General features: G+C 41.0%; 1 protein-coding gene across 6 annotated transcripts in view; it reads right to left on the minus strand.

Moving 5' to 3' along the window:
• GRHL2 (grainyhead like transcription factor 2) overlaps positions 1-23,432 on the minus strand; it is a 154,931-nt gene that overhangs the window by 118,410 nt on the left and 13,089 nt on the right. The window contains exon 1 of one of the 6 annotated variants that reach the window (XM_079901193.1): positions 22,626-22,960. The exons of 3 other annotated variants lie outside the window; for them this stretch is intronic. The gene's annotated coding sequence lies outside the window, so the exon portion shown is untranslated. Of the gene's footprint in view, positions 1-7,264; positions 7,986-22,625; positions 22,961-23,432 lie in introns of those variants that run through there. 2 more of the 6 variants (XM_079901190.1, XM_079901189.1) reach the window with 2 other exon arrangements.

The raw sequence follows: 23,432 nt of genomic DNA on the forward strand, positions 1-23,432 counted from the left end.
AAAGGCAGGAGTGTGCCGGTCAACGCTGAAATGGGCAGATGTGGGAAACATCTTTTTTTTTGGGGGGGGGAACATTTTTAAAGTGAAGACTATATTGGTAATGCACAATAATGGAATTTTCTGACAAAAGGAGCACATTTGTATTCATTTTGGAGAGTCAACTAAAGAAATTTATGTATTTTATATACAGTAGAATATTACTCAGCCATAAAAAAGAATGAAATAATGTCATTTGCAGCAACATGGATGGACCTAGAGATTATCATACTAAGTGAAGTAAGTCAGAAAGAAAAAGACAAATGCCATGTGATACCACTTATATGTGGAATCTAAAATATGACACAAATGAACTTATCTACAAAACAGAAACAGACTACAGACACAGAGAACAGACTTGTGGTTGCCAAGGGCAGGGGAGGTGGGGGAGGGTTGGACTGGGAGTTTGGGGTTAGCAGATGCAAACTAGTACATACAGAATGGATAAATAACAAGGTCCTACTGTATAGCACAGGGAACTATATTCAATATCCTGTGATAAACCATAATGGAAAAGAATATAAAGGAGAATATATATATATATATATATATATATGTATAACTGAATCACTTTGTTGTTCAGTAGAAATTAACACAACATTGTAAATCAACTATAATTCAGTGTAAAAAAAAGAAATTTATGTACTTTGATTTAACAGTAAAATAGTATTTCCGTGTTGTGGAAATTACTAATCACAGAGGATAGGGCTTGATTTAGAGAGAGAATTTTGGTGGACTCCTAAGAATCTGCAAGTGGAAGAAATGAAGTCTCTGGGAGGACCACGAAGGCAGAGGTGATAGGCCCATGTGTGGCAGTGCCACCACCACCCCTCTCAGCCATTTAGTAGGAGCCACCCTGGGTGCCCGGTCTGCAGCCTTCACTTAGAGGGAGAAGTAGAGGAATCTGAACCCTAACTGTTGCATGAGCACCCAGGCAGCATGCATACTTCCCAAAACGCTCAGTCTTACAGGAAGGAAGGGCTTTAAGTTATTTGCAGTGACCTCACCATTGAAAAAGATGGAGATTTTACTCTCTTTCTTACTTAAGAAAAGCTGGGAGGCGGGGGGAGGGTTAATTACAACACTGGCTAATTTCCAAAAGTTCAGCAGGAAGCACCAGGGTGAAGGATAAAAGCCAACTCCTGATTTACACTAAGTAGTGCCCTGATTCACTTGAGAGATTTTTCTTTGAGTCTTCCTTCAAGTCCCTACTTCCTCCTGCTGAGTCTCCTGGATTGCTGATTTTATCTGTTCCCAGCACGAATGTTCACTCATAAATCTAGGTTCATCAGCTTTTCCCCTATGATGAAATGGTTGATGAATCCTTACATGATCAATGGAGAAAAATACCCCAGAAAAGCAATTACTTACTAGCTGTTTCTGTTCACATTTTTGATGGCCAAAGGGCTTTTATGCTCTCCCCTTTAACTGCATAATGACTTTGGACTTTTTGTTTTTTCATAGATTATAGTCTCTGGTACAGAGCACTGTTGAATAAAGCTTGATTTAGTAAAAACAGAACAATCTCTCTGGTACACTGAGCAAAAATGTAGACTTGTAAAGAAGGACAGTTTCACAGAACAGCTTTTACCAAAGTTTGGAACACTTTCTGAAGGTGAGTTTCATCACTGTTCTTCTGGAGTGGCAATTCTAATCCTGCTCTGGTCAGCTTTTTAAATATCCTTTCAGTAGCTTTAGGTATGTAATTTTCTGGGTTGCCTTGAACACAGAGCACGTCAACTATAAACTTGATCTCTGTTCTTCCTTGGTGGAAAGTTTAAATTAGCACCTGAGTCTTCACAGCAAGGCTAAGGCTGGGTTAGATCACAAATATTTTTTTTTCTTTCATTTGTTTCTTTAATCCGCTACTTCATTTTGTTGATGTTGGGAGAAAAATTAAGAGATGAGTCATCAGCTGAAGTAATGAAAGAGGTGGAGCAGTCATGCAGCTGAGATCATAACCAACAAGTCAAGAAAAGCTCCAGATCGCTCTACCACATGCCCCGGGGCATTAAAAAGAGTCTAACAGGGGCTTCCCTGGTGGCGCAGTGGTTGAGAGTCCGTCTACCAATGTAGGGGACGCGGGTTCGTGCCCCGGTCCGGGAAGATCCCACATGCCGCAGAGCGGCTGGGCCCGTGAGCCATGGCTGCTGAGCCTGCGCGTCCGGAGCCTGTTGCTCCGCAACCGGAGAGGCCACAACAGTCAGAGGCCGCGTACTGCAAAAAAAAAAAAAAAAAAGAAGTCTAACAGAGGGAATGCTTTGCTGGGGAGAAGCATGTGAAACTTAGTACATAACGCCTTCACCTCCTAAAAATATGTGTAGTAATAGTCAACAAATCCAGACATAAATCCATTTCCCTTGGGACCACAAAAAACCAGGACAGTGAAGTTTTCACGTCAAATTATCACTTTCAATCCATTTCTCATCATTCTTTTTTTTTTTTTTAATAATTCCTAGAAGGGCATTAGTCTTTGAGGGGAGGGTTGTTTTGGGGGTTTTTTTTGGTCTTAATCTAGAGGGAGAATGGTTTTGGAGTTGAATAAACCTCAGTTTTAATCTCAGCTCTGTCAATTACTGAATTTAGATGAGGTACTTTACTTCTTTGAGCTTGTTTCTTCCTCTATATCATGATACCAGCCTTACGGTACTGTTCTAAAGGAATAACTCAGATATTTACATATGAAAAGCCTGGTACATTACAGATCTTCAATAAATAATACTTATAAGTATTACTTCTCTTTAGAACTGATTCTATTAATGACCTCTGATCAAAATCCAATAGACTGGGCTTCCCTGGTGGCGCAGTGGTTGAGTCCACCTGCCGATGCAGGGAACACGGGTTCGTGCCCCGGTCCGGGAAGATCCCACACACCGTGGAGCGGCTGAGCCCGTGAGCCATGGCCGCTGAGCCTGCACGTCTGGAGCCTGTGCTCCACAACGGGAGAGGCCACAACAGTGAGAGGCCTGCGTACCACAAAAAAAAAAAAAAAAAAAAAAAATTCCAATAGACTGCTCTCAGTTCTTAATCTCCTTGGATTTTCTTGGCCATTTCTCACTTCTGTAAAATCTTTCCTTGCTTGGCTTCTAAGATACTGTACAAGGGTGGTTCTCCTCTGTAGCCAAACACTCTTTTCTAATCTCTACTCTAGCTCATCCTTGTCCTCGAACTCTCATCGTTCCTGGGCCCTTTGCTCTTTTCTCTCCATTGTTGATTCGTATGGCTTTCATTGATCCTCTATCTTTTTTTTTTTAATTTAATTTATTTTTATTTTTGGCTGTGCTGGGTCTTCGTTGCTGCACACAGGCTTTCTCTAGTTGCGTCGAGCGGGGGCTACTCTGTTGCAGGGCGCGGGCTTCTCATTGCTGTGGCTTCTCTTGTTGTGGAGCACGGGTTCTAGGCACACGGGCTCAGTAGTTGTGGCTAGCGGGCTCTAGAGTGAAGGCTCCATAGTTGTGGCACACGGGCTCAGTTGCTCTGCGGCATGTGGGATCTTCCCGGACCAGGGATCGAACCCGTGTCCCCTGCATTGGCAGGCGGATTCTAAAGCACTGCGCCACTAGGGAAGTCCCTGATCCTCTATCTTAATGACTAATAGATGGGTATCACCTAAGAGCCTGTTCTGCCTTCTCCTTAGATGTCCTGTCGTCACCTTTAACTCAATCCAAAACTAAGGTAATCATCATTTCTCAATTGGGCACACCTCCTCATCATCTGTCCCCAGTCATCTAGAGCCAAACCTTATGTACTGGTTTAAAATATAGACTCTGGAGCCAGACTGCCCGGGTGTAAATCCTGGCTGCACCACGTACTAGCTGTGTAACCCTGGACAGGTTAGTTAGCCTTTCTGGGCATCAGCCTCCTCACCTGTAAAACTGAGATGTGCCCCCAAATGAAACTGACACAGTATAAAAGCCTCATGTGTGTTGGCTATTATACTTTCTCTTCGTCCCTTATATGGAGTCAGTCACCATAGCCACGATCACAGCTTTGGTCTTATCTCTTCGTGCCTCCAACTGGTCTCTTGATCCTTCAACTTTCCCCTCTTCAATCCCTACTGAAGCCCTATGGAATCATCTTCAGAGATAATCATTTTCAAGAGTGTACTATGATTCTTTACCACCTGTAATATCAAGTCCAAAATCCTCCATCTGATATTTAACATTCTCCATTATCAGGCCCCTACATACTTCTCAAAATTTCTTTCTTTCTACTTACTGAACATAAGGAGTTAAACCATTTATTTGCAGTACCCTAAAGAAGCCCATTCCTACGTCCATGCCTTTGCTCAGACTGTTCCCCTGCCTGAAATTCCCTTCCTGCTTCTCTCCATCTCAATTCTACTCTCATCAAAGTCCAGCTGCAAGATCCCATCTTCCAGAAAATACTCCCTGATTGTTTCTATTTGGGCTCTTAAGGGCCTCCCGGTACTAAGGACTCCTACAGTATGTATATTATTTACTACATACATTCTACCATTTAATTTTTACTACATAAAGAATACTGACTATGGAAAGAAAACTATCATTCAGCTGTCGGATCCACCAACTACACCAAGAAAGTAGCATTCATTAATCAAAAGGCCCAGCAGTCCCCAAACACAGTCCACAGTCTGTCCTGCACCACGTCCCTTACCTGCCTTGGATTCCCAACCTTCCTGGCTTCACTCAAAGATCTGCAAACCCCTCCTCTCCAGCGTTGCATTGGCTTTCTTCTAAAAGCACCAGTCCCCACACCATCACACACACGCACACACACACACATCTCCCTGAGTCAATTAACACACCTAGACACCCTAGGCACTTATCTTTTAAAAGGCAGATAACAGAGTCATCCATTAAGTCTTCATTTTCTTACATCCACTTCATTAAAAAGTCCTACCTATTGATCTTGCCTTCAAAATATATCCAGAACTTGACCACTTCTCACCATTCCACTGCAAGCATGCTGGTGCAAGCCACCATCATCTACTGCTTGGATTATTGCAATTGTCTCTGAGGTTGGCAGCCTCCACTACAGGCCCCCATTGATCCTTACCTCCTAGAACTCACACCCTTGTGGAGTTCCCTCCCGCATTGTATCAGACTTGGTTTATATGACCAACAGCATATAGCAAAAATGATAGTATGGCACTCCCAGAATTAGATAATAAAAGTGTTCCATCTTGGTAAGTCAGTCTCTCTCTCCCCCCCCCCCCGCCTCTCTCTCTCTCTCTCTCTCTCTCTCTCTCTCTCTCTCTCTCCCTCCCTCCCTCCCTCCCTCTTTCTTCTTTCTCTCTCTGGGGAAAGCAAACTGCCATATTGTGGCGAGGAACTGAAGCTTTGACCACCAGTCAATGAGAAACTGAAGCCCACCAACAACCCGTGAGGGAGCTTAGTACATTCTGCAGTCAGAGACAAGTCTTAAATCACTTATAGCCCCAGACGACAACTTGACTGCAACCTTATGAGAAACTCAGAGTCAGCACCAACCAGCTAAGTTGCCCTTAGATTCCTGACCGTCAGAAATTGTACAAGATAATGTTTGCTATTTTAGCTGGTAAGTTTTTAGATACTATGTTACACAGCAGTGGATAACTAATACTGTCTCTAAATAAATCTCCCTGCTTTTACCATTGTCCCCTCCTTCCTCCAGTCTATTCTCAACAAAGCATCTATAGAAATCCCATTAAAACATAAATCAGATCATGCTATTCCCATGCTTAATCCTATAATGACTCCCCATTTTCTTTAGAGGCCAAGGTCCTTCCACTGGCCTTCCAGGCCCTGCAGAATCTCTCCTCCTTTATGTCTCCGACCTCCTGTCCTGATACCCTCCTTGTCATGCTCCTCACTCATTCGGATCCTCTGCACTGGTCTCCGTGTCTCCACCTTAGGGTCTTGGCTCCAGCTGTTTCACCTTCCTGGAATGTTCTTCCCCCAAATAACTCTCTCATCTCCTCTAAACCTTTGCCCAAATCTCACCACAATGAAATTTACCCTGACTACTTTACTTGATGCAGGGACCCACCTCAACCCACCCTAGAACTTCCCATTCCTCCAAAACTTTCCGTCTCCCTTACACAGCTTCTACTCTTTCTTCCCTGGCAGTCACCATCTTCTCACACACAATGTAGCCTACTTACTGTGTTCAGTGTTCATGGCCTGTCTATCCCCACAAGAATGTAAGCTCCACAGAGCTGGGATTTTTGTTCTTGTTGTTCATGGATGTATCATAAGCAGTTTGAACTATGCCTGCCACTCAATTAAATTTGTCGAATGAGTGAATAAAAGTTCAGTTGAAGAATTGAAGTATAAGTTGGGGTTTAAAGTACTATGAAGGGAGGGGGGAAGGGAGCTATATTTTTCACGTTTTCATAAAATCAGTTTATAGTGTGTTTTTTAAATTGGTTGTGAGCTATAAAATGCTATATAAATGCAAGTTGCCTTAATTTGAAGAAGAATAACTGTAAAATTAATTTAACAAGGATTGATCCTAAACTGTTTTTCTCTCACCTCCTACTTCTCACCTTCAAATTAAACAAAATGAGGATTCATTTTTCTGTTCTCCTAAAATGTTCATTTTAGGATTCATTTTTCTGTTCTCCTAAAATGTTCATTTTAGGATTCATTTTTCTGTTCTCCTAAAATGTTCTGGTCTCCTACAAACAAGGAAACGAAGCAGATGTATGTGCAGACCAGAGGCAAAACTAGAGGAAGACTGAACTCTAATCAGCAAAGGTCTACAATCCATGACCCTTTCTTCCACCTGTTGTATGTCATTCTCAACACTGACTTGAATTGGGGGCAAAAGAATTTTTTCCACCTCTCTTTAAGAAGTGAAGTTTTACCTAGAGATTATCATACTAAGTAAGTCAGACAGAGAAAGACAAATAACATACGATATCAATTACACATGGAATCTAAAAAAATGATACAAATGAACTTATTTACAAAACGGAAATAGACTCACAGACATAGAAAACAAACTTATGGTTACCAAAGGGGAAGGGTGGGGAGGGATAAATTAGGAGTATGGGATTATCAGATACACACTACTATATATTAAATAAACAACCATGAACTACTGTATAGCACAGGGAACTATAGTCAGTATCTTCTAATAACCTATAATGGAAAAGAATCTGAAAAAGAATATATATGTATAACTGAATCACTTTGTTGTACACCTGAAACATTGTAAATCAACTATACTTCAATGTAAAAAAAAAAAGAAGTGAAGTTCTTACGTAATTCTTAGGATTTCATGCTATGTTCTCTGCCTCAATATCCCCCTCTTCTCTGTCCCATCTCTCTCTCTGTCTCTGTCTGTCTGTCTTTGTCTCTCTCTCTCTCTCACACACACATGTACAGAGACTTTATCTTGAGATTGAATTATGAATTCTATTTTCCAAATAGAATATCTCATCTTATGCTGAGTCTTCAGCACTTGGAGTTTAGCCTTTATCCACTTCAATTTCTTGTAGCTGATTTACTGTAGCTAGTTACTGACATACAATCACTTCAGCTTCCCAGCCTAAAAAAAAAAAAAAAGACTATATTCAGACCCTAAACTTAAGAGCAAGATTTCAACAACTAACAATTATTCTTTCTTTGGGAATCTTGGCATTTCCTCCAGTTATAGAATATGACTTTCAAATGGAAACTAATGAATCAATCATCCTAATCAGGGTTAATGTCACAATTTAAATGCCAATGATGTTAGTCATTTCACTAGTAGCTACTTTCAATAATATCCCTCCTTTTGGTGCTTGCTAGAGGCAAATCACAAGAGATAACAGATACTTTCCATGTTAGAACAAGGGTTGAAATTGATTAGGAAGTTTCTACACTGAGAACTTGTCCTTAATGACTCTAACCTTTTGCCCTTGACCTAATCCATATACAAGTCAAAGGAAATAAAATGAATCCAAAAGCCTGGAATGATATTGATAATCTTATGTTGCAGATGGTTATATTTGAGAAAGAGGGAATTCAATTAATTCAGTGAAAATATTATAATGCTCTCCACCATATAAAATGAACAGTTTTTAAAAATAATGAATTTTAAAACAAAACTTATGTCTATTGAAATTAGGATAGTTCCCCTTTGGATATATTAACTGCAAAATATACTGATCCATTGACTGAAGAATAATCTCTCTCTCTCTCTCTCTCTCTCTCTCTCTCTCTCTCTCTCTCTCGCTCTCTCTCGCTCTCTCGCTCTCTCGCTCTCTCGCTCTCTCTCGCTCTCTCGCTCTCTCTCGCTCTCTCGCTCTCTCTCTCTCAGCGGTGCCCTAGCTTTGCTAGTGCCCTAAGCATGTTTAGTCCACCTATTAAGTAATCAAGGACTGAGAAGATTAGGGATATAATTAAGAAGCTGCTGGAAAGGCACATCATCAAGCACTAGAAACAACCATGAGGAAAAAGCTGTCATAATGGAAAGTAGAAGAAAGAGGACAAGAAAATAATATTTTAAACGGAGATAATTTGTAGTGCTCACAATCTATGAAATAACTAAAATTGGTTAAAATTGTGTGTGTGTATGTAAATTGAAATTCAAAATGTTAACAGTGATTATAGGTGAATTTTTATTTTCTTCTTTCTACTTTTTCACTTTTCAAATAGTCTTTAAGTTACACATAATTAATGAGCCCCTACCATATGCCAGATAGTGTTCTAAGCCCCTGACATGGGTTAACACATTTATTCTTTGTTATAGCCTTAAAGTTAGGCAAGGTAACCATGCCCTTTACATAGACAGGGACACTGAACAGAGAGTGCTAAGCTGCTTGCCCAGGGTTATGCAACAGTTAGCTTAGGCCAGGATGGCATCACAGAGCCTGAGCTCTTAAGCAACCTTCTCTGTTGCCAATTCTTCACTATGCTCTATTTTCTTAATCAGAAAAAAGTTACTTGAAAAGAGGGAACTAGAAAACAGACTGAATACAAGAGATTAATATGACAGGGAATTTTCTTACATGGAAGTAAATGAGATAATGTCGAAATTCAAAGTTCTAGAGAAACTGTGCAAAGGGGAAGTCTATAAGCTCCTTGAAGACAAAGATGACGTGTTTAAGTTATTTGTAGAATTCCAAGGTGCTGAAACATTCTGCAGGGTACACATGAGGCAGACAACACAAATAAATTGTATATGGGGAGGGATAGCAACTACTCCTTATCTACCTTTAGTTTGACACAGTCAGAGGCCATCTGTTTTTAAATATCCTGTAGAAAAATATTAAATAATTGATGTAATAAAAATATAATTAAATAAGCACGATATATTAAAAAACATTACATTTCAATAGTGACCAAAATATAATTTTTAAAGAAAAGAATCATCTTAAAACCAAATTAGCTTCAAAAATTAAAAAGAGAATCAGTTCTTTGGAGGAACTTATCATGCTCAAATCTTTAGCAGCAAAAAAAGAAAACAAAAACCAAAAAAAACACAAGAGCCTCTTAAAAGGCTGCAGGACAGAGTTCTATCTCATGACCATTTCACGTGTTTACTTTTCCCTCAAAGATTTCCCTGAACTGAGACACATAATAACGTGTAATCATGTAAAAACAGAAATTTGTTTTCTGAAGATTTTGTTTTGTTTTTTGTTTTCAAGAAGAAAAATTTTGTTTTCAAGAAGACAGAAAACAGAAGATTGGAATAGAGGAGAAACCAAAGTCAAGAAGGCTGCACCCCTACGCTGGTGCAGGAGAGGTTCATGCATAAGTGAAAACTGGTTTTCCCACTGAGCCTGGTAAACTCTAATTCACAGTCTTCAGCATCTATAACCAAGCCAGTCACAGGAACTAGCTGCAGCGTTCACTTCTTAAACACAGGAGTTGGCTTTTGGGAGGGCCCTAGCACCAGAAAGAAATAACTCAGTATAACACCTAGAGTAACTTCAAGATCCCAAATGGAAACAAAGGTGGGGGGGGGGGGGGGCGTGGATACTTAGCTTAAAACAACGGGAAAACCCTCCAATGTGTCCTACCCAAGTTTGCCCCCTGGGACCTCACCTGTATATATGCAAAGGAAACCTCCAGGTACGCTCAGCACCCGTGACCACTCCTCCTTCCACTTAAGAGAACAGCCCACCCTAGGAAGAGTGAGCTCCGCTCTGCTAACAAACCCTGGCAGCTCTGAAATGTGAGCAGTCCAGCTCTTTATTCTTTTTTTTTTTTTGCGGTACGCGGGCCTCCCACTGTTGCGGCCTCTCCCGTTGCGGAGCACAGGCTCTGGACGCGCATACCCAGCGGCCATGGTTCACGGGTCCAGCCGCTCCGCGGCATGTGGGATCCTCCCGGACCGGGGCACGAACCCACGTCCCCTGCATCGGCAGGCGGACTCTCAACCACTGCGCCACCAGGGAAGCCCGCAACTCTTTATTCTTAATAGGAGAACTAAGAATAACCAGATATTTAAGGAAAACTAACATGAACAAAAGAGAGGCCCAAGATGAACAAAACGTCTTGTTGATGAGGAAAATAATTAATGTCGGATATAGAAAATAATGTTAAAAAGAAGATACTTCCTGTGCAAAGCAGGCTACTATGAAAAAGAAATCATCACAAAACAAGATACATAATTTCTGAAATAAAAGTAAAACTTTGTTTGAGAGTTGCATAGAGAAGAGCTGGAAAAAAAAGTCATGATCTGGGAGAGCTAAGCAAGCGTTTTTCCAGTTTCTAAAGAGAAAGAAAGAATTTATGAGACAAAGTTAAAAGGTATGCAGAATAGATTCAGGGGTATAATGTTCAACTGATAAGAGTTACAGAAGAAAGCAAGAGGATGAAAGGGAAAAATAAATAATTAAAGAAATAACAGAAGAAAATGTCCTCCAGCTGACAAAAACTTGAGCCTTGGGAATGAAAGGCCCCAAAATGCTAAAAAGGATAATAAAAAGAAACACATCTATCCATATCCTAGCAAAATTTCTATGTTAAAGATTAAATGAAAAATGCTACAAATACCAAGTAACTTTCAACAAAACAAGAAACAGTCAACCAATAAACTTCTCATCTGCTAAATGCTGCAAGACAAGAGAAAGGGGATTTGAACATAGAATTCTGAACACACCAAAAGATCAATTAGTGTGATGGCAAAATAGAGACATGTTTGGTCATAAAAGGATTCAAAAACTATTCTACTCCTATATCCCTTTTGAAAGAATTATCTCTCAATTCAAAATGAAAAACAAGGCATTCAGGGTAGAAAAGAAAACTGATATAGCAATCAGAGTATCAAATAAATCAGTAAAATGTTAAATTACTTGTAACTAATTTCTGATCATGGAAATGAAATTTAAGCCACTAGGAAAGAATTCTTAAAGATAATAATACCAAACTGGAATGAAATACCTGAGAGGGGATAGGAGATTGTTTAAAAGTGTCCTGAAGATTTTGGGACTTCCCCCGCAGTGCAGTGGTTAAGACTTTGCCTTCCGGGCTTCCCTGGTGGCGCAGTGGTTAAGAATCTGCCTGCCAATGCAGGGGACATGGGTTTGAGCCCTGGGCCGGGAAGATCCCACATGCCGTGGAGCAGCTAAGCACGTGTGCCGCAACTACTTAGCCTGCGCTCTAGAGCCCGTGAGCCACAACTACTGAAGCCCATGAACCTAGAGCCTGTGCTCTGCAATAAGAGAAGCCACCGCAATGAGAAGCCCGCGCACAGCAACAAAGACCCAACTCAGCCCAAAATTAATTAATTAATTAATTAATTTAAAAAAGACTTTGCCTTCCAATGCAGGGGATGCAGGTTCGATCCCTGGTCGGGGAGCTAATATTCCACATGGCTCGTGGCCAAAACATAAAACAGAAGCAATACTGTAACAAATTCAATACAGACTCTAAAAATGGTCCACATCAAAAAAAATCCTGAAAAAAAAATTTAAACATAAATAAATAAAGTATCCTGAAGATTTTGCTTCGTATGGAGGAAGAGCAATGGATAATGATTAATTCCTGATATTGACAGAAAATATTTTTAAATGTGTTTATTAAAAATTCAGTGGTAACAATTACTAGGATAAAGATAGGATGGAGAAATTTTAGAGCAGCAATTTTCATTATATGGTCTGCAGACCTCTAAGGGTCTCTTAGATTTCAGGGATCCATAAGGTCAAAACTATTTTCATAATGATACTAAGACATTTGCCTTTTCACTATATTGACATTTGCACTGATGGTACAAAACTAATAGTGGGTAAAAGTTCTGGTTCCTGACATGAATCAAGGCAGTGACATCAAGGTGTCCTTGAGTCACTGTATTCTTAGCAACACACATTCACAATAAAAACAAAACAATCAAACACAAGAACAAAAGATGCTAGTTTCATTTCAGAATGTCCTTAACATAGTATAAAATATTAATTTTATGAAACTCAAACTTTGAGTACACATCTTCTTAATATTCTGTGTGACAAAGTGGGCAGTACACAGAAAGCACTCCTTTTGCATACTGAACAACAATGATTGCCTCAGAGAAAGTACTTGTGCAATTGTTTAAGTTGAAAATGAACTGGATGTTTTTTTCATAGAAAGACTAACAGGCCAACATCTATGTTTTCAGACTTGGGTGTTTGGCCAACATTTTCTCAAATATAAACCAAGTGTGAGTCTATCACTTCAAGGAAAACAACTGACAGTCTTTGTTGCCAATGATAAAATTTAAACTTTTAAGAATTTTTGAAAACTTGTTTGCACCACTATTGACAACTTCCTAATACCTTAAGATTTTCTGATGAGCTAGAAGGAGATATTAGTGCATGTGATTTTTTGCTAATGTATCATGAAACATGTTAACATTTGAAAGGTATGAATAACTCTGTCAACCAACATTTCCAAACGTCAATGTCTGACATTGCAAAAATCACAAACAGGTAAAAGAGCCACTCAAAGTGCAAAACAGACATAGGGATTTTAATGGAAGAGCGTACAGAAAGTTCACTGTATGATTTCAGTTTCCACACTGCAACTAACCTTTAAGAAACTATCATCTGGGGCTTCCCTGGTGGCGCAGTGGTTGAGAGTCCGCCTGCCGATGCAGGGGACGCGGGTTCGTGCCCCGGTCCGGGAAGATCCCACATGCCGCGGAGCGGCTGGGCCCGTGAGCCATGGCCGCTGAGCCTGCATGTCCGGAGCCTGTGCTCCGCAACGGGAGAGGCCACAACAGTGAGAGGCCCGCGTACAGCAAAAAAAAAAAAAAAAAAAAAAAAAAAAAAGAAACTATCATCTGCCGAATTTTGATGCAGTATCCAAGTATCTACAATTATCTGAAAAGGCTATGAAGATACGTTTTCCTTTTCCATCTGACTATCAGTGTGAAGCAGGATTTTCTTCACATAGATTTCAACCAAATTAACATTTTGCAACAGACTGAATGAAGCAGATATGAGAATCCAGCTGTCATCTATGAAACCAGACATTAAAGAGAATTATAAAAATGTAAATCAATACCACTCTTCTCACTAAATTCCTTTGTTTTGGAAATTTTAATTAGTTTTCATTTTTAAATGTTATGTTAATAACATTTCATTTTTAAATGTTATGTTAATAACATTGTTAATATGCAATGGGTTAATATGCGATCATTATTTTAACTGAATCATAAAATATATTTTATATTTCTCATCTTTAATTTCTAGTATGGTAAACTGTAATAGATATATATAAATAACCCACACAAACACATGGTTTTTAGGGACTTCAACAATTTAAGAGTGTAAAGCGATTCTGAGAACAAAAAGTTTGAGGACCACTGTTCTAGAAAATCACTAGAGAAAAATAATGGAAAAAAGAAATATTGATCAATGAAACAAAAGTAAGCAAAAATAAAAAGGATGACATAACATGGGAAAAATAAGACCTTACAATTTCAGCATTGCAATAAGTAAAAATGAGTTAGGTCTACTTTTAAAAGAGATTTTTCCAAACTGAATTTTAAGTAGAAAGTATTCTTTTTAAGCACCCATGATACATAAGAAAATTGACCCTGTAGCAAGCCATTAAGCAAGAATATCCATTTCAAAGAATTCTTATGAAACCGACTAAATTCTCTGACCACAGCATAATCAAATTTTAAGCCAATAACAAAAAGATGAACTTTAAACACTATATGTTTAGAAATTATAAGATAATCTTCCAAATATTCATAGATCAAAAAAATCAAGGGAATCTTAAAAATTAAAACAGAATAATAAAATAAATCCCACATGTGATGGGATATAGATAAATCAGTACTTAGAGGTAATTTCATAGCTTTAAATGCTTATACTAGAAATGAACAAAAGAGCTAAGCATACAATATATTAGAAAAAAATAATAGTTAAAGAGCTAAGAGTTAAAGAGCTAAGAGTTAAAGAGCTAAGCATACAATATATTAGAAAAAAATAATAGAATTAACCCAAAGAAAGAAGGATATACTAAAGATAAAAACATAAATTAATGAAGTAAAGGCATGAGAGAAAGGGCAACTTATGACAAAAGTTGGTTCTTTGAAATGACAAAGAAAACTATCAAACTGGCAAGGATAATCAAATATTAGGGAAATAAAGGAAACTTTCAGATGGAGCACAAAAAAAGAGAATACCTTGATGTTAATAAATTTGAAACTTAGACAAAATGGAAATATTTCTAGAAAAATGTAAATAATCAAAACTGATTCAGTGGAGAAACCTGGCAGCCACTTTCTTAACCAAGCGATAAACGTTAATATCATGAGTGATGTCAGGAACACCGTGACATGATATGATGAGGACACTTCACCTCTGTGGTCCTCTTTGCAAAAATCCACAACTCCAGGCTAAATAAACGTTGAGAAAAACATCAGACAAACCCAATGGAGGGACATTCTACTAAACTCCTGAGTCTGGATGACTATCACATCGACCATGTTAAAACTAATAATATGTGAGTAAATAAATAAGGTTATGAAACAGAAAAACAAACAAAAAGAGAAGAAAATCAACTTTTGGAGGTGAAACTGTGAGTGATTTGCCTTCAGTAATTCTCCTTTGATTTTGTTTATACAACTGTATATGAATGGAAGAAAAGACCATCCAGCTAACAGAGAGAAGCACTGTGCTTCTATAAGCAGTCTCTGTAAGTTTGGGGGAACTAACGAGTTTGGGCATTTCCTTTCTGTGGCATCCAGAATTCTTATTTCCCTTTCTCTGTTCCAGACATAAAAGCTGATCACAGCAACCATTATATAATTCCCGATTCTAAAGCACGAAGCTTCCACTGTGCACCTTTCTCTCTTTCTCCCTGTTTTTCTTTTAAAAATAGATTTCTACTCTGTGAACCCTCCCAGTTTATGACCAAAAGGCCTACTTAAGAAAGAAATGAAACTCAAAGGAGCATCTTGTATTTTATGCAACTTAAATTCCAAATATACTCAAAGCTAGATATAATTTTTATATATGGATATTTGCAAAGGATTGCCGATGGTCTGAGGTACAAGTTGTTTTTGTGTTTATAAACAGAATCATAGCATGTAAGCGCTGAAAGAAATCTTCATGATTACTTCCCTCAAACTTTTCATTTTACAAATGGGGAAACTGAGGTCCAGAGCAATCATACCACTTCCTTAAGACTACACAGGGGGCTTCCCTGGTGGCGCAGTGGTTGAGAGTCCACCTGCCTATGCAGGGGACACGGGTTCGTGCCCCAGGCCGGGAAGATCCCACATGCCGCGGAGCGGCTGGGCCCGTGAGCCATGGCCGCTGAGCCTGCGCGTCCGGAGCCTGTGCTCCGCAACGGGAGAGGCCACAGCAGTGAGAGGCCCACATACCGCAAAAAAAAAAAAAAAAAAAGACTACACAGGTATCTTTGTTAACATCAAAATGATTAAAGCACAAGTTGCTGGAAGACACATACACTACTGTCTAATTTGAAGCACTTGTGGACACATAAACGCTCTTCTATTTGAGGATAAAGTGGAAATTACATGCATCTTCGGGCAAAAGGTTTCCTCCTCCACCCACCCTCTCCCCTTAATCTCCCCCTCAATTAATTGAACAAACCTCTCTTGAGCTCCTACTGTGCAACAGGCACTGATCTAGGTGCAGGGGATACAGTGGTGATCAAGAGAGGCAAAGTCTCTGCCATTTGCTCATTCATTCATTCATTCATTCAAGTAATCTTACCACCAGAGCTTCCTCTAGAAGCTAAGAAAAATCTCATCCCAGTGCTCACACTTTGAGGTCCTCTTATAACAACAGGCTCTCACTCTTAGATATGTGAGTCCAGGTAGAAAGACATAATAGAAAATTGTATCATAGAGGGCATGGATTTTCATATACTGGAGACACCTCTATTTATAAATCTTGGAAATTAAAAATACATTGATTCAACAAGCTTGAGTGCTTACTACGGGCTGGTATTGCTCTGAGTACTGGGATACAGTGATGAAAAGACAGACCCAACGCCCTGGCGAAGCTTTTACAGAAGAATACACAGTTGTAGATGTGACACGTGTTAACAAAGAAAAAGCCTGAGGTGCTATGAGAAAACATGTCCTGAGGGTTCCTGTGGTGGCCATGAACACCTCACGTCCTCCAACCACAGAAAACGTTATTGATCGAGGAGCCCACTGCTGACTCTGAAATCAACCACATTTGTGTGGAGGCCACCCTTCCTCATAGCTCCTAGGCAGTGAAGACACATGGCAGGACTAGGAAGGCAGGCCCCATCTGGGAAGGCAGGGGACCCCTCTGACGGCTGACTTTGGCTTGAAGACTCCCGGTGCCCTTGCCAAATCTTCCTTCGATTGCAAGCAGCCGTGGAGGCTTCCACGCAAACATGCCTTCCCTCTCTCCTCCCCTCGGAGTCAGACTTGGATCGTGGTCTGACAGCCCTTCCCATCTTTACCAGTTCCCTCCCCATTTTTTCACACGAGTGGTTACCCTAATAAAATCCTTGTATGTTTAATCCCATCTTGGAGTCTTCAGCTTGGAGAGCCCAGACTAACACAGATCTAATTTAGATTGAGGTGGGGCTGCATAAGAGTGGATTACTGGGGAAGTGACACTTAAACTGAGACTTGAAGGAGGAGGAACTAGTCAGATAGAAAAAAAAAAAAAAGAGTGGCATGACAGGAACAGCATGCATGAGGCAGCGTGGAGCTTCTTCCAGTTGAGGAACTAAATGAAGGGCAGTGTAGCTGGAGCATAAGGTTTCAAGAAGGAAGAGAGCAGTGTCTGATGAAGCTTAAGAGATAGGCAGAGGCCAGATTATGCAAGGATTCGTAATTCACTTTAAGGATTTTAAATTTTATTCTAAGTGCATTGGAAAGGCAGGCAGGGTCTTTAGCAACAGACCAACTTGGTCAAATGTGTGTTTTAAAAAGAGCATTCTGGCTGCAGTGAATGAATTTTAAAAAAAAGAAGTACTAGGAGATCAAGAAAGAGGATACTGGGACTTCCCTGGCAGTCCAGTGGTTAAGACTCTGTGCTCCCAATGCAGGGGGCACGGGTTCAATCCCTGCCTGGGGAACTAAGATCCCAGATGCCATATGGCATGGCCTAAATCAATAAATAAATACATAATAAGAAAGAAAGAGGCTACTGAAATTGTCCAGGAGAGAGATAAATTAAGGATTATTTTCTACCTAATGAAAAAAAAATCATTTTCATAGGGTCTCCCTTAAGAGTACATAGCCCTTTTCCTCATCTGAAGGCATTTGATATTTTATGCCTTATTCTTTATTTAGGTATAAGTCTTAACCTCTACCATCTTTATGCAAGTGGATATTATATCTTACTCAATTTGTAATCTCACATAGCATGTGTTAGTCTATTTTCTCCAAAATTAACAGAAATATTCAATGATAAAGACATTAGAATCCAGGGCTTCCCTGGTGGCGCAGTGGTTAAGAATCCACCTGCCAGTGCAGGAGACACAGGTTCAAGCCCTGGTCCGGGAAGATCCCACCTGCTGCAGAGCAAGAAAGCCCGTGCGCCACAACTACTGAGCCTGAGCTCTAAAGCCCACGCGCCGCAACTACTGAGACTGTGTGCCACAACTACTAAAGCCCACGCACCTAGAGCCCGTGCTCCACAACGAGAAGCCACTGCAATGAGAAGCCCGCGCATCACGACGAACAGTAGCCCCCTCTCACTGCAACTAGAGAAAGCCCCCAAGCAGCAACGAAGACCCAACGCAGCCAAAAAAATTAAATAAATAAAAATAAATAAATTTATATAAAAAAAATTAGAATCCAACTCCATCTGTAATAGATAAGGAAATAAATCAGAGATCCACATTACACAGGAAGTAATGGGAAAGCCCATACAAAGTCCACACTAAACACAATGATTACACAAGATGTCCCTTCTGCAAAACAAAATAGGGCATGTGAATGGGTTTACTATATAATAAACTTGACCTAAAACAAAAGTGCTAGAAATAACAAAAATCAGTTAAACTTTAGTTTGCCTTATTAGAATTTAGACAGGCTTCTAAAAACACGATCAGGAAAATAAGAATCAAAGTTATTCCTTTGGCCTTAGATCTGTGCTTGAAATTAAAAATTAATTTTAAAGCTGTACATGTTACGTGAATGTATGAATATGTGAATGTATACACACGTGAATCTTTATACATACATACTTAGGGATGGGGTTGGTTGTGTGACGTGGGTGAAGGGGAGTAGGGTGGAGAGAAGCGGCAAGAAAAGGAAAGAGGAAGACACAACAAACACTGTATAATATGATCACACTCAAGCATTTACATAAATTATGTGGGTATGCAAAATTATGCACATGTAAAGAAATTTTACAGGAAGAAAGGAGAGAAGGAAAGGAGAGAGGGATGGTGGGAGGGAAGAAGGAAAGAAGGGAATTGAAAGAATTCCTCTTCCAATAAATGATATTGGGGCAAGTCGTTGAGGTGTTTGATTTCATCTGTGTATTTACTTGTTTAAATAAGACTCTTACTTGAAATCATTACAATAAATCCCAGGCAATTCTTTAGTTAGGTTTAGTATTCAACTACGTATACAAAAACAGCTTGAATACCAGCTTAGGAAAACTCTTTGAGAGAAATCATTATCTCCCCTATCAGACTTTAGGAGAAATGGCAAGAACTTGGGGTATTTCTAGTCTGGGAGAAAAGAGAAGAAGAAACACAGAATGATCTCAACCACGTGGAGGTAGCTGTCATTGGCTAAGAGTGAATCATTCTGTACTGAAGGGACGTTGATAGAAGGATAACATGTTGTTCTGATGACTAGGCAAGGAAGCACTGGCAGAAATGTCTTAGAAAGGACCAGGAGCCTGCAGAATGGGTCTTGGGAGCAAACCTGGGGGAGAGACAGAACCAAGTGAAGAGGAGACTCTGTGTGGGCATCACTTATAAAACCATACTTATAGTTTTCTCATGGGAAGAGTCACATGTAAGTATAATAAGTACTGATTAGGAGCAGGGCAATGTGTGATGTAGGTGTCTCCACCTTGGCAGAAGATGTGCAGGAGAGTTCAGAAAGGGCCATGCTCTACCGTGGACAAAGCACGAGATCACAGGGGATGAGCCCGTGTTGTAAATAAGACCATCTTGAGCCTGGAAGTTCTAGAACATTTAGGATTCTACAGACACATTGACTCTCCTGCTGGCCATGTGACAGGGTCACAAGATGTTGGTGAACTCAAGTTGCCTTGCCTCTTCTACCTGGTTTCACCGCTGCACGAAAATGTGCAATTCTAGTTCCCAACCTTAGTCTCTCCCAGCGGACGCTAGCCAAACTCGTGTCAAGCCCATTAGAAAGAGGCGGGGTTGCACGCAGCAGAAAACTTTCCAGAAATTGTAGCCGCTTATAAATTGCAATGCCTGTGAAACTTGTATCAGACTACTTCACATGTACGTGGAAGTCTGAAGAAAAGACAAATATCACTCTTGTATGTTTTATATTATTTGACCTTCTTCAACCTTTGTCTGCTTTGTCTGCCTTGTCACTGAGGAAAGTGAGCATTTTTTTAAATTACACAGACTCCCCAACAAATGTTAGAATATTGCCCAGTGAACGTGTCCTGCAGAGCTCAGTCAAACACAGTGAGCAGCCTGGTTTCTTTGACAGAAAGAGGTCACTGGAGTGACAGCACAGCCCTTTGTCCCAGTGGCTTCTGCAACCTGTTGGGGTTATAGAGGCAGCTGTCTGGACAGTCCCTGCTGGCTTCATCCTGGGTGCTCTGGTCCAGCCAGAGAGGTCAGGGGAATGGAAGAAGGAGCTAGCACTAAATATCCCTAGTGGCGAAGAAAGACAGAACTGAAAACAAAATGGCAGATAAATGCAGCAAGACCCTCTGGAGGAGGAAAAACCAGGGAAGGGGCAGGAAGAAGCCTGTTGAAAGCTGCAGGTGACGTTTCATGACAACTTTCCACTGTGAACTATGAACAGTGGTGCCAACACTCTCAGGTACCCTTTTCTTTCAACCCTAGTGACTGACGGGAGTGAGAATGGAAAGGACGTGAACAACCAAAGCAACTGTCTCCAGCAGAAACAGAAGCCCCAGGACCCCGAGGTCAAGTAGGGGACAGACCTAAAACCCAAAGGCAGGAAAGAGAATGCCTTCCCGCAGATGTGGAGTGAACTCGACACAGAACATTTAACCAAGTCACTCAGAGGCTGCACAAGGCCAAGCTGAGCGTTCCCACCCTGCCCCATCTTCAAATGCCCAGGCTCCAAGCCAGCCTTGAAAGGGCATGCAAACATGTCTCCGATGGCAGAAAGACAGTAAAGAAATCATTCATTTTGACTACAGCATAACCAAAGAAGGTCTGACTAGAACATACCAAGCATAAACAAGTCAAAAAGAAATGGCATAGCAATAGGGCAAAAGATGCTACAGGAAATCAAATAATAAAAGAACACAGCATGCATAAGAAAACTAAATTAATCACCCCCCCGAAAAATCTCAGAAATTACTTTATACTATAAAACATAATAACATGAATTCAAGGAAAAAAGTGCACACCTGATGGTACAACAGAATTAGGTAAAAAAGGGAAACTGCAGAGCTAAGAAAAGAGAGACCAAAACAACAGCCATTACAGACCAAATAATACCAGCAGAACTGAAAAAGGAATTAATGACAAGAAAGGCTTGATAATCACAGTGAATGCAGGAGAAAAAAAGAGAAATTAGAGGCATCAGATAATAGATAACCAGAGACAAAGAGGAACAAATATAGAGATAATAAATGTCCCTGAAGCAGAACACCAAACAAAGAAAAGACAAACACTATTCAGTTATAGTACCGAGGCTACTGGTTAAATGTGGCAGGATGAACACCTTTTCTGAAACCCCATTAAAACGATAGTTGAAGAAGAGGCCAAAGGATTTGGGAGAGGAGATGACAGTGTCTCAGCTTTATCAGTTAAATGGGGGAACTGTACATCAGAAGAGTGGCAACTGGGCCAGCAGCGTGGAGTGAGAGGAAGCTTGAATGCGTGCAGACGGCTCTCCAAGCAGGAGCGCAGACAGAAACGCAGAGTATGAAGGGCTGAGCAACTGCAAGCCATTAGGGACCTTAGAATGTGGGAGTGTGGGGAGTGGCTGGAGAAAGATTCGTTAAAAGTACATAAAAGAAGAAACACCCCCCTCACCCAGATCTCTTTTCCCACCTCAAATGGCCAGGCTTCTACCTCTCCAACATCCTAGCATGGATGGAAGCCTAATTCCCTGGTAACACTGAACTCAAAAGGCCCAGGGTTTGGGAGCATCAAGCACAGTAGAAGGAGAAGGTAGAGGCTTTAACTGAAAAGAGAGGGTTTCAGTGAAAGGACAACATAATCAACTATAAGACTCCCCTCTCCCCACCAGCTTCCAAAATCCCATCCCATACCTACAACCAGAAAGGCTTCCCTGGAGACAATCACTAGCTCCAGAGAAAAGTCCTAGAGATACTGACATTTGGGGGTAACACAAAGAAAAGGGTCACTGGCCTATCACCACCTAGAGAAATGAGCCTGCAATCCACAAGCCTGCCCTGCCCGCCCCTCACACGCAGGAAGCTTCCAGTCACCGACTGCACAGCTGTTAACATTCACCTATTGAACAGCCCAATAGAGAGGCAAGGATCACGATGATTAAAACAAAAGCAAGCTAGAAAACACAAACAAGAAACTTCAGGGGACAGAGACAATGCAGAGAACAGAGAAAAATATGTAACATCCTCAGAGAGGTAAAAAGAAACTGCTGCACCTACGTAGTTAAAAAAAAAAGGAGGCTGTTTAAGGAGGTTGTTTAAAAGAGAGAGAAAGCCAGAATCTTGTAAATTAAAAACAGGATGACTGAAATGACAAAAATTCTACAGAAGAGCTGGATGATAGAGGCAGGGACAGCTCCAGAAAACAGAATACATAAAAGACAAAGATGGACAACAGGAGGGAATTATGAACAAACTATAAAATCGATCCAAGAGGCCCAACATGAGAATAATATGAATTCTGAAATGAGAGAAGAGAAAACTTAATGGGAAGTAATTATTACAGAAATAATATTAGAAAAGTCCCCCAAACAGAAGTACCTGAATGCCCAGATCAAAAAGTCCATGGAATACCAAGTACAAAAAAAGTGAAAGGAGAAAAGAATGACTAACACATAAAACTTACGAAATTTCAAAAAGCCAAGGATACGAAAATGATCTTAAAAGCTTCCAGAGAGGGGGCTTCCCTGGTGGCGCAGTGGTTGAGAGTCCTCCTGCCAATGCAGGGGACGCCGGGTCGTGCCCCGGTCCGGGAAGATCCCACGTGCGGCGGAGCGGCTGCGCCCGTGAGCCATGGCCGCTGGGCCTGCGCGTCCGGAGCCTGTGCTCCGCAACGGGAGAGGCCGCAACAGTGAGAGGCCCGCGTACCTCAAAAAAAAAAAAAAGCTTCCAGAGAGGAAAAAAAGTCACATATAAAGGAGCAGCCTCTTCGGAATCTAGAAACAATTGAAACAGTGCCCTTCAAATTCTAAGGAAAAGTTAATTCCAACTTAGAAGTCTGCATCTCACCAAACTATCAGTCAAGCGTGATGGTAGAAAAAAATACATTAAGATAGGCAAGGACTCGACAACATCACCTCCCATTCATTTACCCTTTCTCTGGAGGCAGCGAGGGGCGATGCCTCTGACGAGTCACGACGGTCCTGCTCCACCAGCTTCCGAGTCTCCTGGGCGACCCGCGAGCTGGGCCGGCGGGTGGCCACCCCCGGTGCGGGCGGGCGGAAGCGGTGCCCCGGGCCTGTGCGCAGCCGCGTCGCCTGCCGAGGGGCTGCCGTGCCCGCAGCCACAGAGGCGGGAACGCGGACCCCTCAGCCAGTAGGGGAGGCGGCGGCTGCACTTCGCTCAACAATAACCAACCCCCCCGCTCCGTGGCACACCCCACCCTGAGAACGCAGCCCGCGGTGGCGACCGACCCCTCCCACCAGGCCCCGGT

The sequence above is a fragment of the Stenella coeruleoalba genome (genome assembly GCF_951394435.1).
Source record: "Stenella coeruleoalba genome assembly, chromosome: 17".
Taxonomy (NCBI): Eukaryota; Metazoa; Chordata; class Mammalia; order Artiodactyla; family Delphinidae; genus Stenella; species Stenella coeruleoalba.